The sequence below is a fragment of the Conger conger genome, chromosome 7 (genome assembly GCF_963514075.1).
Source record: "Conger conger chromosome 7, fConCon1.1, whole genome shotgun sequence".
Classification (NCBI taxonomy): Eukaryota; Metazoa; Chordata; class Actinopteri; order Anguilliformes; family Congridae; genus Conger; species Conger conger.
In genome coordinates this window covers 47,031,121-47,045,223 of record NC_083766.1, presented here as the reverse complement: position 1 = coordinate 47,045,223, position 14,103 = coordinate 47,031,121, and the positions used below count along the sequence as shown (strand labels likewise).

At 39.5% G+C, this 14,103-nt stretch overlaps 1 protein-coding gene across 1 annotated transcript in view; it reads right to left on the bottom strand.

The window, feature by feature from the left end:
• camkk1a (calcium/calmodulin-dependent protein kinase kinase 1, alpha a) overlaps positions 1–14,103 on the bottom strand; it is an 86,489-nt gene extending 72,386 nt beyond the window's left edge. The window contains exon 1 of the mRNA XM_061248874.1: positions 13,769–14,103. The gene's annotated coding sequence lies outside the window, so the exon portion shown is untranslated. The remainder of the gene's footprint in view (positions 1–13,768) is intronic.

Sequence of the window (14,103 nt, the reverse complement as noted above, 5' to 3'; positions counted from 1 at the left end):
TCCGGTTTCCTCCCACAGTCCAATGACATGCAGGTTAGGCTGATTGGATAGTCTAAATTGCCCGTGGGTATGAGTGTGTGAGTGAATGGTGTGTGTGCCCTGCAATGGACTGGCGACCTGTCCAGGGTGTATTCCTGCCTTTCGCAATATATGCTGGGATAGGCTCCAGCCCTCCTGCGACCCTGCTCAGGATAAGTGGGTTAAGATAATGGATATTGTACTGTATATTGTACTGTATGCAATAAGGACTGTTTTGCAGAACTCTGCAGACTCTGTTCAGTACTTCTTAGGAAGCTGTAACCTGGACATCCTTTTTTTTACAAACTTGTGGTTTGTATCTTGCAGTGCAGCCTTGTTATTTCTATTTGTGAAGTCTTCTGCAGCAGTACGCACTGATACATCCATGCCTGCCTCCTAAACAGTGTTTCTCTTTACTCCTGATAAAACATAGTTTTGGAGACAGACTCGTCGGGAGATTCCTCCTGGTGAAAGATCTTGTAATTTGTGTCCCCCGTTGCCTATCGGTCATGTAGTGTTCAATCTGCAACGACTTCAAGGAGCCCGATTGCCAGATGGAAAGATGTGTAGTGTGAACAGTACAGCCGTCTGACGGCTTTGAAAGTCATAGAGGGCATAGTGTGTAGAGGGCATAAGTCATGTCCCAAACAACTGCTTTTACATTGTCCAAGAAGATGTACCTTATCTGACTGTTTTTGTTTGTCTTATTTCTCAGCCATATACTGGCAACAGACTCAAAAGTCTAGAATCAGGACTAGATACTGAAAGCCCTCTTGCACCTGCACTGAATACACTGAATACATTCATCAGAAATTAACAGATGAATCAGAAACACCTTCAAAGCCATTCATCCCAAATGTTATGGTCCCCTGAAATAGGGGGAATAAGTATAAAAAATGCTGTCATTTCTACATGGTGAAACTAAAATGTATACCCTTTAATAAAAGCTAAGAATCTGCACTTTAAGCACGTTCTGTTCGATCTAAAATTGTGTAGTACAGAGCACCAAAATATGGCTTTGTCCCAATCATTACAGAGAATATTGTAAATCTTTCAAAGAAATGAAATGACAAGCCAGCAAAATGCTTTCACTTTGTGACTTATTTAATTCTAAAAATCTCACAAATTATGAAACCGTCTGTCTTGCCTTTCAATATACAGTGCAGTATACTGAGCATACATATAGCTCAAATACCACCAACTGAATATTGAACTTTCTGTCTATTGCTCCTACGTACCATGCCTCATATACAACTTGACATTTAAATGAAGAGCTCTGCGATATGTCTCCAGGAAACCCATGACTACACATAGTTTGTGACTCATTGTCTAGTGGGGCTTCCAGGTTTTTATAGTAGGCTTTCTTCTGTTGTAATGTACTGAATATAGACCACAGTACTCCTACCTTCGGTATCAGAATGCTCCCCAATGAGAACTTATTGGCTTAAGTTCCCCTGTTTATTTTAGATAAAATATCAGATGTGTGGCATAAATACGTATGCAATGGCAAAGAGGAAAAGGAACATAAAAAAATTTTAAGCACAAAATGCCATATACTGGGGAAAACATAAGCTTAACATAAAAACATGACACTATTCAACAAGCAAAACTATGGCATTGTTAGTATTACAGTATGTTAGCAGATAAGAAATGCTTTTAAATGTTAACTGTAAGAAATGACAACGAAGACTTGAATCATAATCATGGCTAGTGTCCACAGATTCCCCTAAAAACTTTTCCACTGGCACTGAGGCAACACAAGACAAGCAAGTGTGTGAAATGCTTACTACGGTACACATTGCTCTTTTTCAGTGTGTGCCCCAGAAATTCAGTATAGTTCCTATTCTCCAACCCATCAAACCAGCCAAATCCAATTAAGAATGAAAAAAGGTGGTTTGTAAAGAGCAGAGGCCAGGAATTACATCAGCAGGGGAAAGGAAGCCATTAACACTGACTGCACTGCACGTCTGTGTACACTGCACCAGACACACAGTGACAGGGGCAACACTGTGGGCGGAGATCACATCTTGTGTGGCTTGTGGGGCTTTTGTTTCCTTAAGCTAGGTTCTTTAAACAGATTACACCGGTAATCTCTTTAGTACCCCAGATTTGTATAGTGTGGCTCTCTACATGGGCTTCTTTCAAATGAAAGAATCCAACCAAGGACGTTGATTAAACCGAGTGAAAATCCGGCACACAAAAAAATAATAAATCTTTCCTTTGGTTTGAAATGACGGAGGATTTTGTCAAACCCGTTTCAGCTAATTTGATTCATGCTGATATTTCTGAGCCAAAAGTCATACTTTGAAGCACAGCCATTATCTAGCAGGGACTCTGCACCACAGCTGGACTGAAAGCAAATTAAAATTTGGCTGGCGAACTAATCATCTACGAAACAACTTGACCATTTATACCTCGGCAGAAATGTTGCTACTGAGAGTTGGGCATTCTATATCTGCAATAATTTCTGAGTGGTGTATTCCAAATTGAAGTTTATCTGCAAGTATGGGAAGAAAACACAAGGAAAACAAAGTTGTTGGCAAACTGCTTTCATGCATTTCTAAAGACCTTCTAATTACATTCTGGTATGCCTATCGTTTTCACCCCATCCACAGCAGCCATGGCTTAAAATGGCAGTTTATTAACTGGAATAAAAAATACACCAGAACAGATATAAATAATATAGCTAATGATTCCCAAAGAAGTAATATAAAATACCACCATTAGAGGCTAATAAACAACCTGCCAGCATTTCTTCAGCTGAGATAAAATTTAAGTAATCTACACTACTCACAGTCATCTACAGTGCAGTCCATAAAAATTGGGACAGAGACACAATTACTATAGTTTTGACTTTGTACAACAACACATTGGATTTGAAACACAGCAAAAAAAAATGGTACACCACAGAAGACCACTGCTGTGGATGACCAAAGAATACTTTCTATTGTAGGCATAGATGTGTCAAAGAGTACCATAAAGAGACTAGAATAACCTCAGAGGGTTCAAACAACTGATAAGCTTGAAGAATAAAATAGCCAGATTATATTTAAAAAATTATGCTAGAAAGTACATAAAAAAGAGTTATGGAACAAAGTCTAATGGACAGACGACAAGTATTAACCCCATAAATATCACCCCTTTTTCTTAGCACAAGCTTGAAAATGACATATCCAAAATAAAATGCTTACTATTCTTGAACCATTCTTGACTACAGGCATAATCCTGGTCTCTTCCGAAAGGTAACCCTTTGGGTTTGAAATGCTTTAAGTATTACTAAAACAAAGCTCAAACACAGTGGAAGTGGAGGCTTTCTTTCTCACTTCAAAGATATTCTGTTTTTGAGTGGATACAGATTATTGTGGAGCCACAGCAACAACACTGGACAAATCCCCTTTCAAATTTCATGACAATATCACTACAAATGAGCATTCAGCATCGTTTAAGCTATGTCTAGGCAGGTTTCCAAAAAAGACATTTTGAGACTCCAAAAGGACAAATGGAAACTAAATGATATTATGGGTCATATGAGGTGTAAAATAATGTATTATGCAACACTTTTTATCCTGAAAAAAGTGTTTGTACTTCCCCCCCCCACCTGGCAGCAAAAGGTTGAAAAGATCATACAATCTCCAAGGGCGTCATGTTCTAGGGGGGCAGAATGGGGCACCCTGAATCTTTTAGCGAAGTCAACGTGCGTACTGCGTAGCCTATGCAAGCTGATGGATGATGCATTTTACATACAACAGCACTGTCATGACATCTTTCAGATAAACAAAGCAATAACTTAAGCTTACTTGGCTCATACAACTCAACTAAATAAAAAATATAAATAATAAAATTCACTTGATACCGTTTGCTGTTCTCAAAAAACTCACAATAACTACAATAACCATGTGGTGAAAAATTTAGAATCTCCACTGTTAATGTTATCACTTAGGCTAATGTTTGCCATGTATAATGTGGATGTACTGTTAGCTACATACATCCAGAATGGCAGCAGTTGAGCATGGAATTATAGACATATCCGTCTAAAGTTACTGACAGCAGTAGCCACCTGCTGAAGTTAGTTAGCGAGTGGTCACACATGGTAGCCATGGTTTTGCCATGGTTGCGATTGATCTACAAGTCATTTTGTCTGGAGATCGATCTTGGTGTTTCTAAGGCATGCATTTTTTTTTACATTAATGGCATTTGGCAGACACTCTTATCCAGGGCGGCTTACAGTTGATTAGACTAAGCAGCAGACAATCCTCCCCTGGAGCAATGCAGGGTTAAGGGCCTTGCTCAAGGGCTCAATGGCTGAGTGGATTGTGGCTACACCGGGGATCGAACCACCGACCTTGTGGGTCCCAGTCATGTACCTTAACCACTATGCACAGGCCACCCTGTTTCTAAGGCATGCACTGCCAAAACTAGCAGTTGGCTTCATCAAGTGGAATGACCAACACAAAAAATAGACAACATATACAGCCAAGCTTCCCAGCAATCTTACTTATCAGAAAAGAAGACAAGCCTACTGCTTTCAAAGAAAGTAGGTTCCCAAAGATAACTTCATTAGTGTTTGGAATATCTACTGATTTGGTTTTGACACTTTATTTGAACATATGGTTCATACCTTATACAATAATCTGACCGCCAGCTCTCAGACAAGGTCAGTAATATCTCCCCAATTTTGACTTGAAAGAGGTACTCCGCAGAGCTGTCCTCTGTCTCCCCTACTGTTTGCCTTCTCACTGGAACCTCTGGCACATTCAGCAAAGCTCTGAAATTTCCACCATTTGTATTAAAAACACAGTCCATCATATCTCCTTATATGCAGATGGCATGGCTTTTCAAACATACAGTGCATTCCATAATGTTTGGAACAATCATCATTTATTTATCTGCCTCTGTACTTCACAATTTGAGATTTGTAATAACAAAAATGTGGTTAAAGTGCATATTGTCAGATTTTAATAAAGGGCATTTTTATACATTTTGCTTTCACCATGTAGAAATTACAGCAGTGTTAATACATAGTCCCCCCAATATCTTTGTCCCAAACATTATGGAGGGCACTGTACGTGGTATTGACACTTATGGATGTTCTAGATGTGCAGATTTATTCGGATTGACTGCTGCTAAGAAATCAATCTTAAAGGGTTGGGTAGAATCTAGGATTTAAGTGGCATTAATTGGTTACACTATTATTTAGACATATGCATATTAGAGAAGTCCACAACAATGATGCTCTTCATTATGACATTGCCATAGTTACTCTGCTTTGTAATGACCCTTATGCTATAATTATGCATTTATTTATTTTATATACCGTGTCATTGTCTTTTTCAATGCGATTGATCCCCCCAAGTTTGTTGATGTATTTGGCGAGCCACCCTGTATGAAAATATGAAAATTTGAATAAAAAGATGCAAAAAACTAAACAAGTCAAACACATTCCACATTCCGCAATATGTATTATTCAAAAGCAGGCTTGATCCTTATTTGTATGCATACTGAATATTAATACAATATTTTGATAATGTATTTAGATGCTCAACAATATAAAGCGGGGACCATTGCTAAAAATGCCCTCAATTGTGGATTGTGAAGGTGTTTTCACTGTCTTCCTCCGAGATATTCACTCAGAGATTATTTGGAAGTCCTCCAAAGGCAGAGTGCTCTATTTAGACATAGGCATTGCTAAATATTTTTTTGTTATAAAACGTCAACCTTTGGCATAAAATCTCAAGAACTGTTTTTGCCGACACGTAACAGTTTCAGTGTGCGTACTGCAAATGCTACGGTGTTGTTACGCTGGCAAAAAAAGATGTCTATTTTTATGCAAGTCTAACAAATGATACACCATTTGAAATGTAATGCCATTAGATAAAATGCATTTGGTTTGCCCGTGGATTTCCAAAATGCACAGAAGGTGAGTTCCCCCCATGCTTGTATTGCCACCCACATGTTACAAAATAATGAACTGTTGCAGCTAAAGCAATGGCATCTTGAAATATGTTATATAGATAGAACCAAGTTTTAACGCTTTTAAGCGGTATATCCTGTTGCACCATGAACAACGGAATGAATGCAAAAAAGCCACACCAGCCCGTGAGACTTAAGGCATGATGGCAGCAGGGTGAAGTCTAAAGCATACAGAAACATCTTATCTGTTCACATCAAAATGCCTCAAAATTGGATGGATGGTGTTTTTCAGGGCCAAAACGTTGTCTTGTCTGGCCAAAACCTGAATCCAACTAAACATGCTTTTCACTTCCTGCAGACAAGACGGAAGTGAAACGGACACTGAGACAAACAGGAACTATACAGGCCAGCACAGGCCTGACAGAGCATCACCAGGGTAGACACTGAGTGTCTGGTTAGGTCCAGAAATATTTAACTTCAGGCATATTACTTCAACAAACCTGAATAATGGCCTGATTTAGTAATGAAGTAAACATACTGTAAACATACTGTAGAAAAAGAAAACAACACCAAATGGAGAAAGAGAAAATAAAAAAATTACTGCAAGAACCCCTCACTCCACTGGTTAGAAGAAGATCAGCATGTACAGTAAATCTACCTATGGCTGTGTGAATTGTTGCCGTTATGTTCGAGGCAGCAGTGCATAGTACAACATATGAAGACAGTATTGTAGATCTAAATGTTAAGACAAAAACCTGGTGTACGATGGCATTGCGTCCCTGTCACCCTTGAGCCAGCTCCGAAGGACAGTCTCTCCTGGCACCAGACAAACCACTCCGCAAAGCACTGAGCTGTGAGAGGTGATGGTCTTCCAGATCAGCGGTTTGGTTCTATAGAAATTCAATCAGTGTTTTTTCCCCCGGTCTGTCATACAATTCAAGCTGGCAAAGTCTGTTTGCCTGACACCAACAAACTGCAGCTCCATGAAGTAGAATTGATGTGGATGGTTCTACGGCTGCTGAGATAAATGTGGCAGCAGGAGACACTAATTCTGAGAAGTTGCTTTTCTTACTGAACAAGTAATACCGTGAGAAACAAACCAAGGACATTTCAAAGCAGGTGGGGTCTCAGGGGACCCACTGTTGTGATTTAGTCATCCCTTCTAGTACTGGAGAGGCTTGTTTTAAAGATGACAGCTCATGCTTTTCTGTGGTACATGACAGCCTTTGAGGGTTTTATTTCAGAAATATTGTGCCATTCGCTAATCTAAGCTCCTCGGACAGACAGCGGGAAGAAAAAACCGAGGAACACCAAAGGCTCCAAATTCTGTCCGAAATCACAACTGCACATCCCAGACTCATGTCATCGTATGCAACAATCGACTGAGGCTCTGCGAGCTTCATTCAGCACACATTGCATGAATTAAAATGTTAGTGTGGATTTCTAATGAAGTAATGCAGTGAAAATCCCAGGCATATGCATTGCATTAGGACAGGTGCCATTAAAATTCTCCCACTGTAAATGAAGAGGAGGGGGCTTCAGCTTTGCCTGAGGAAACAAGTCCCCCTCGTTGATTAAGAGGCGCACACAACAATGGGTAACAATAGGCTAAACATTTAAATTCTGACGGTAATGTGAACAAGAGCAGCATATTGATGAGCACACCTGCTGAACACTTTACTTTCAAATCCCTCGCTTTGAAAATCTCGAGGGGATCTTTTCTGATTCGCTTTCATGTACGTTTGGCAAACAAAACAACATAGGCCGGCTTATCAGAATCACATCTGCACTCAGAGATAAAGGTTTCTGACACATTTTCGCCCGTGTGCTGCGAGCCACCCTGTCCATCCATTCAGCCATGTGAGAACAGTCTGTGAGGGCTTCAGCTGTTTTAATAATGTCATTAGCATTAGCGCCAAGTGGCACTGAAGCCCACAATAACATTTCATGAACACAAGACCTTAGCGTGGGAGATGGCTTGACTAAACAAAATGGGACCCAGAGAATTCTGAATGGGGGAATTTTCAAATTAATATTTCACATTCGGCAGGTACATTTACGTAGAGTAAATGAACAGTAAATATTCCATCCATTTTAGTGCAAGCGTACAGTGTTAACAAACAAATGATAATTCAGGAGAATAGAAGACAGAAGGCAGAATTTCAGGCTTGTTTTATTTGCTTGACCAAAAAGGCCATACCCATGCACCCCTGCTGCCCTCAGAATTTATTCCAAAATATTAGTCCGCAGATATTGGTAATTATCCATCATTCCTAACTACTTGTTAATAAATGTACAGAACGTCCTCTCCTATAACCTACACGGTTATTTCCATTATAAACATACGCTAACAAGAAGTTTGTGAAATCAGGAATCACACTCAGAACACCTTCTCATTCTGAATTTCTTTAATGGCAGAATTCCTGAAGAATCCCAGTTAATAACAGAGGGTTGGGGGGCACGTAAACAGTACAGGCCTAAACAAAATGCTGAGTAAAACTGCACTTGCTGTTTTAGGACACTTAGGATGATCAGGAAGAACAAAGTGTCTTTAGACTGACACAACAGATGGCAGCAGGATGCAGACATTGTACCGCTGGGCTTTCAATTGTCTCAAATATCATTGGCTACAGATCATAAATTCTGGTTTCCATGGAAAGCATTGAGTAGAAAACACTCAACATTTTATAAACATGCATCACTTAAAACATATTTATACATTGTGAAGTTTTCAACAGCCATTGACCACCATTCAAATCAAGCGGGCTGGGCCCATGAAACATTAATTCATGCAGACTTTCTTCACAAAGTCAACAGGCTTGGATATTGTGCATAGCCTGCTCGGTAAGTGTTTCCCCAGCACATATAATTCACACTGTAATAATAATAATAAGTATGTAATATGTATCTTAAATAATTGTTGAAATGTAGCTAGGGATGTGTCCCACACTCCAGAGGCTAGCGTGCTGCCTTTGTATATGTGTGTATGTATGTGCGCGTGTTTGATAATCCCTTTTTGATATGCCTTCCTTTCGGCTAATTTTACAAAGACATGTACTCAAAAGTACAACAAACTGGCTCCATAGCTGGATTGCACTTTAAAGTGTTCCTGAAGTAAAGTGTAAGTGTGATAAAGACTCGATGCCTCCTGCTTATGACTCAGCAGGTGAATCATTTTGAGTCCAAACAGATCACAAAACACATGAGAGGTTCCCCAGGAAAATGAGTATCGTGTTGCTACACAAACAAACTGTGAGAACTTCCATGAACCTGAAATTAATTCTACCGAGTTCATAGTAGCTGCCTCTGTTCAGTAAATGTCTTTAAGGTCCACCATATATTCCCAGTGCAAATTATTCAGACCTTTGAAATTTGAATTATGAAGTCTGAGGGACATCAAATAATTTTGAGCTGAAGAGGGACTGTATTCAGATGAATCTCTGAAGTCCTAATATGAATACTGGTACAAGCAAATCTCTTGATGAGGAATTTATCAGCTTTGCAAACAGTAATATGTATGAGGCCTGCACCAGCATTCAGAGACTCAAGAGCTATACAGTATGACTCATGCCTTGAATGCCGTCTGCCATTATTACACTGTCATACTGGGAAATAGTCTGGAGCAAGCCTGTTTGACTAAATAGCCACGTTACAAAATAACTCTTAGTTCCCCCAAGCACACACTCGGCTACAGTACTTTTTCCTTGGAATTATTTTTATTTAAGTTGAAGCAAGTATTACTTTTTTCTTGTTTAATGCATTATATTTCATACTTTATCTTTTTACACTGTTATTTTATATGGTTTATGGTTGCGAGAAATACCCCAGAGTAATATTATTAATTTCTCTAGTATTTAATACCTTCATTCCATTGGTACTATCAGCAATACTCAATATATGCCATTGATCATACACACGATTCTCTAATCTGTAATGGTTTAGTATAATAGTGGCAGTGCTGAAAGACTGAGAGCACTCATTTCAGAATGTATTTCATAATGGCCACTGAGGTGAAATCAAAGCAAGACGTGCCACCATCAGTCCTGCAGGTACCTTTCAGCTGATCATTGGCACCTGGACCAACAGGTGACTCACATTCCAGCCAAAATGAAATGCCAGGCATCCTATATCCTTAACAGAAAACATGGCCTCTTTCCAATCACTTACCTACTTTTCACCTCCTATCTCCTTGTTCTCCCCCCACTGTAAGGACATTCCAACCCGTTAGATGTTCCTTCTCAGAGCGAGAAGTTAGAATAGAAACTTTTCATGAGCAAGGAAACATGAGTGCATCCTTTGCATAAGTATTTTTTCGGAATGCATGACCTATGAATGATCGTACAACACTTTGGATAAAAATGTCTGCCAAATAAAATGCAATGTAAAAATGTAATGCGTAATACATAACAAAACACCATCGTTGGAGGAGCGTGACATCTCCGGAACCCCAGAATTTCAGAATAAAGTCAAAGCCAGGATTAGCAATGAGTATATGCCCAATTTATATATGCCCAATAGCTAGCCTACATATATCATTAACTTCAAGCACAAGATAAGATCTACTCTTACATTAATTTATCTGAAGATGTCATGCATTCTTTCCATCTCTTATTTTCAGTCTCACTCACTTTCTCTCTTCTCTCTCCACCTCTCCTACTTGTTTCAGCCTACCCGTCCATGATCATACCTTCTCACACTCACCCAAGCACATGGCTACACATACATGTTCACACACACTGCACACACACTCACACGCTTATTACTATGTAAATGTGTAATAGCACATTTTAAATTGTTATTACAGATTGTGGCCTCATGTCAGGCTTTCTTTGCCTGTTCAACATATGAAAGGCCACGTGTACATTTCAAAATGTAAGGCACAAGAGTTGAGTTGATATTTTATATTTTTCCCACATTTTGTATCTGCCCAATGTATTGGTTTAATATGCTCCTGCTATACAGTCAATTATTTTTTGTAAATTATTAGGAGCAGTAACACAACTTATAATGAAATCTGAAGCCACATTCTCTCCACACAAGCTATGGTGCATTGGAAAGAGCTGTTGACCTCTCATGTAATTGGACAATCCAATAAGGTTATATTATCATACTCCATTATAGTTCTCAAGAAAGAGGCCATTTATGTAACTTCCGGCATTACCCTTATTCTCATTGGATGAGGACCAAGGGTACATGTATTAGACTGCACAAACCACTATTTTCTGGCTTGCTTATCTTCTCATCTCTCCTGGGCTTCAGTGAAAAAGGGGACGCTGCACTGTGGCATGTGTTCACCGGCTCAACCTGGAGAGGGCTGTTCTGGCGAGGATGCATGTTCAGTCTTGAATTTGCCTTTAATTTTTTATCTTAATCCTGTTTATTTCCTGTGACTGAGTCCACGCATCTCTTAGCCCATCTATTTTGGTGCTGGATAAATTCTAGCGGGGTGAAATCAATATGTACAGGAACACTTGTGTTTCTGTAAATACAGCCATCGCCCAACACAGTGGACATAATGTGCAAAACAATTTGACACGAAAGCATAATGTGCAGTATCAGAATAACAAATATGCGGCCTATTATTCCAACACTCTGTGGACCTCAACTCAACACTCAACTGCCCACCAGTTCACAACAACTTAAATAAATGAATAAATGAATGAATGAATAAATAAATAATAAAAGAATAAAACTAATGTTGCAATAAAAGTCAAACAGGAGTATTCTTGATAGTAGGTGTTTGTTATGTTCCTGTGTTCTGTCTGTTAGTTTATTATTGTTTATTATTGTTATTCTTGTTATTCTTGTTATTATTGTATATCTTGTTATTATTCTTGGTATTAATTATTTTTCATATTCATGTCTGGTGTTCTGTTTATAGTCATTAGTCTTTGCACTCCCCTGTGATGTCTGAGTCTGAATGTTTACTAGCCCAGCCACTCCCTTGTCTGCGTGCCCCACTATTCGGGTGTTTATGGTAGTTGAACGGGGGTTCAACCTTCCTTCCAATCTTGCATTCCTTACTTCCTGCCTTCTCTCCATTTCATGTTTGTACATAGCACTAATATACTAATCCCAACTAACATAGAAGTTGTACAGTACTAATTATACTAACACACTAATATGTTTGTCAAACTAACAAACTATCATTCACTAGTTTTGGGTATTTGTAATTTAAATCACTTAACTAACTTACTAACGCATCTGTTCTGTAACTCCGCCTCCCTATTCTATCACTGATTACTTGCTTAGTTTCAGCGAAGTATTCGCACCGGTCTCTCCGTATCTCTGCATCTCCTGATTCTCTGCAAATTGTCTACTCCCCAGTCCGGAGCCATTTGTATTACATGTGTGTCTTTGTGAATCCAGTTGCACGTGGCTAGTTCGTCTTGTCCTGTTGTTGTTCCCGAGCCCTTTATTCCTTCCCCTAGTTCTAGCCCCCTTGTTCCCGAGTCCTTGCCCTTTTTTTTCTGGATTTCCTGTGTTTGACCCCTGCCTGCTTTTTGGAATATTCTGATTGGATTTACCATTGTACTTTTGCCTATGGACTGATCCCCTGGTTTGACCTTTTTGCCTGTTTACTAATACGCTCTGTCTGCCCCTCCATCTGCTAGTAAACCTGTCATTTTCCACACTCCTGTGTCTGCTTCTGGTTCCTCTGTCCTCCCCGCTGTGACAGTGTTACAGGGTTGGAATCAGACCAATGACAGAATCTGATTCAGCCCAAAGACACCAGCATTGGTTTATATGGGCTCTTAATGTATGACCAGTTATAAGTGTGTGGGAGCAGTTCTGGTGATAACTGAAATTGAATATTTTCAAATCATAAAATAATCTTAAAGGTCAGAAGCACACACACAGGCACGCACACAATATTTGAAGCATGGAATCATTGCTTCATCGTTACTTCAACTGACAATGACCATATATGCAATGTTAATCCCAAGAAAGACAGTTCCTGAAGACGTGATCTTTAAAATCATGGAAAAGATTCGACAATAAAACTGAAAATCATCATGGTATCACGCTATATGTAGCCAATGAGTTAGTAATTAGTCTGCAATTACACGAGAACCCACATGCATGCAAAAAACGGATTGCAGGCTGTCATTAGTGCTTATAAATAGTACAATTACAAACAATTCATTAGGATTTCATGCTCATTTCGACAATACGTTTATTTTGCAAAGAACGATAGCGTTTTATCTTCAATTCCTGTCCAATAAAGAATCGGCACGTGACACCAACTTCAAGAGCAGCGCTCGTGAAACAATTTGAAAAATACTGTATTTTTAGGGAAGTCAAATATTGTATTTTAAGGAAGTCAGATAACGACTTTGTACACACGTATACCATAGCCTACATTCAACGGCATTTCAGAAAACTGTTAGCAATTTCATGAGTGCACTGTCATCGGAACCATATGTTTGATTCGTCCGATTTCAAGACATGTTACACATATGTGCTGTCACAAAGAAGGGGACGGCGGCGAGCACCGCACGCAACCGACGGATGTTAGCATGTCTAACGGCACACTAAAATTATGGTAAAATTAAAATTACGGTAGCTATTTAGGATACTGTCGATAATAATGTCCCATCCTTAAAGCGGATCTTCCCCTCTCCGCTTGCTGATGGAATTAAAATAAGCCTGCCAGTGGTAGTGTAGGACACTTACAGCTATAGCAACCTGCTCTCGAGAACTTGTCATGTCCTATTGTTCTCTGCACAGGGCGAGCGCAGCAAAGTCAACCGAGTAATTTTATTTGGGCGGTATGAATGCAGCACTTACTGGGTAACAAATTTGTGTGGATGCGAACAACAAAAAAGTTTTGACTCACCTTTGAATGCTGTCCTGGAGTAGTGTCTTTGAGACTGCGGATTATAGCCGACTACTGTAGGCTACTGTCCTGCGAGAAATACTGTACCGCACTGTTACACCTCTAACTGAAGTGCATGTTTAAGTCGCACACAGCAACAAGCAAATTTCATTTGAACATGCTCCGAATATTTGCATTCAAATCATCCCTGCCTCCTTCACAAATATACACGCCTGCTCGCTGACTATCTCATCCATGCGTTTAAATGTTTCCTTTCCTACCCCTGCTTCCGTGCTGTGCAACTGCATTTGCTAGCGCTCGTGCTTCTGTCCGCTTTCACTTTCCCTATTTCTCCA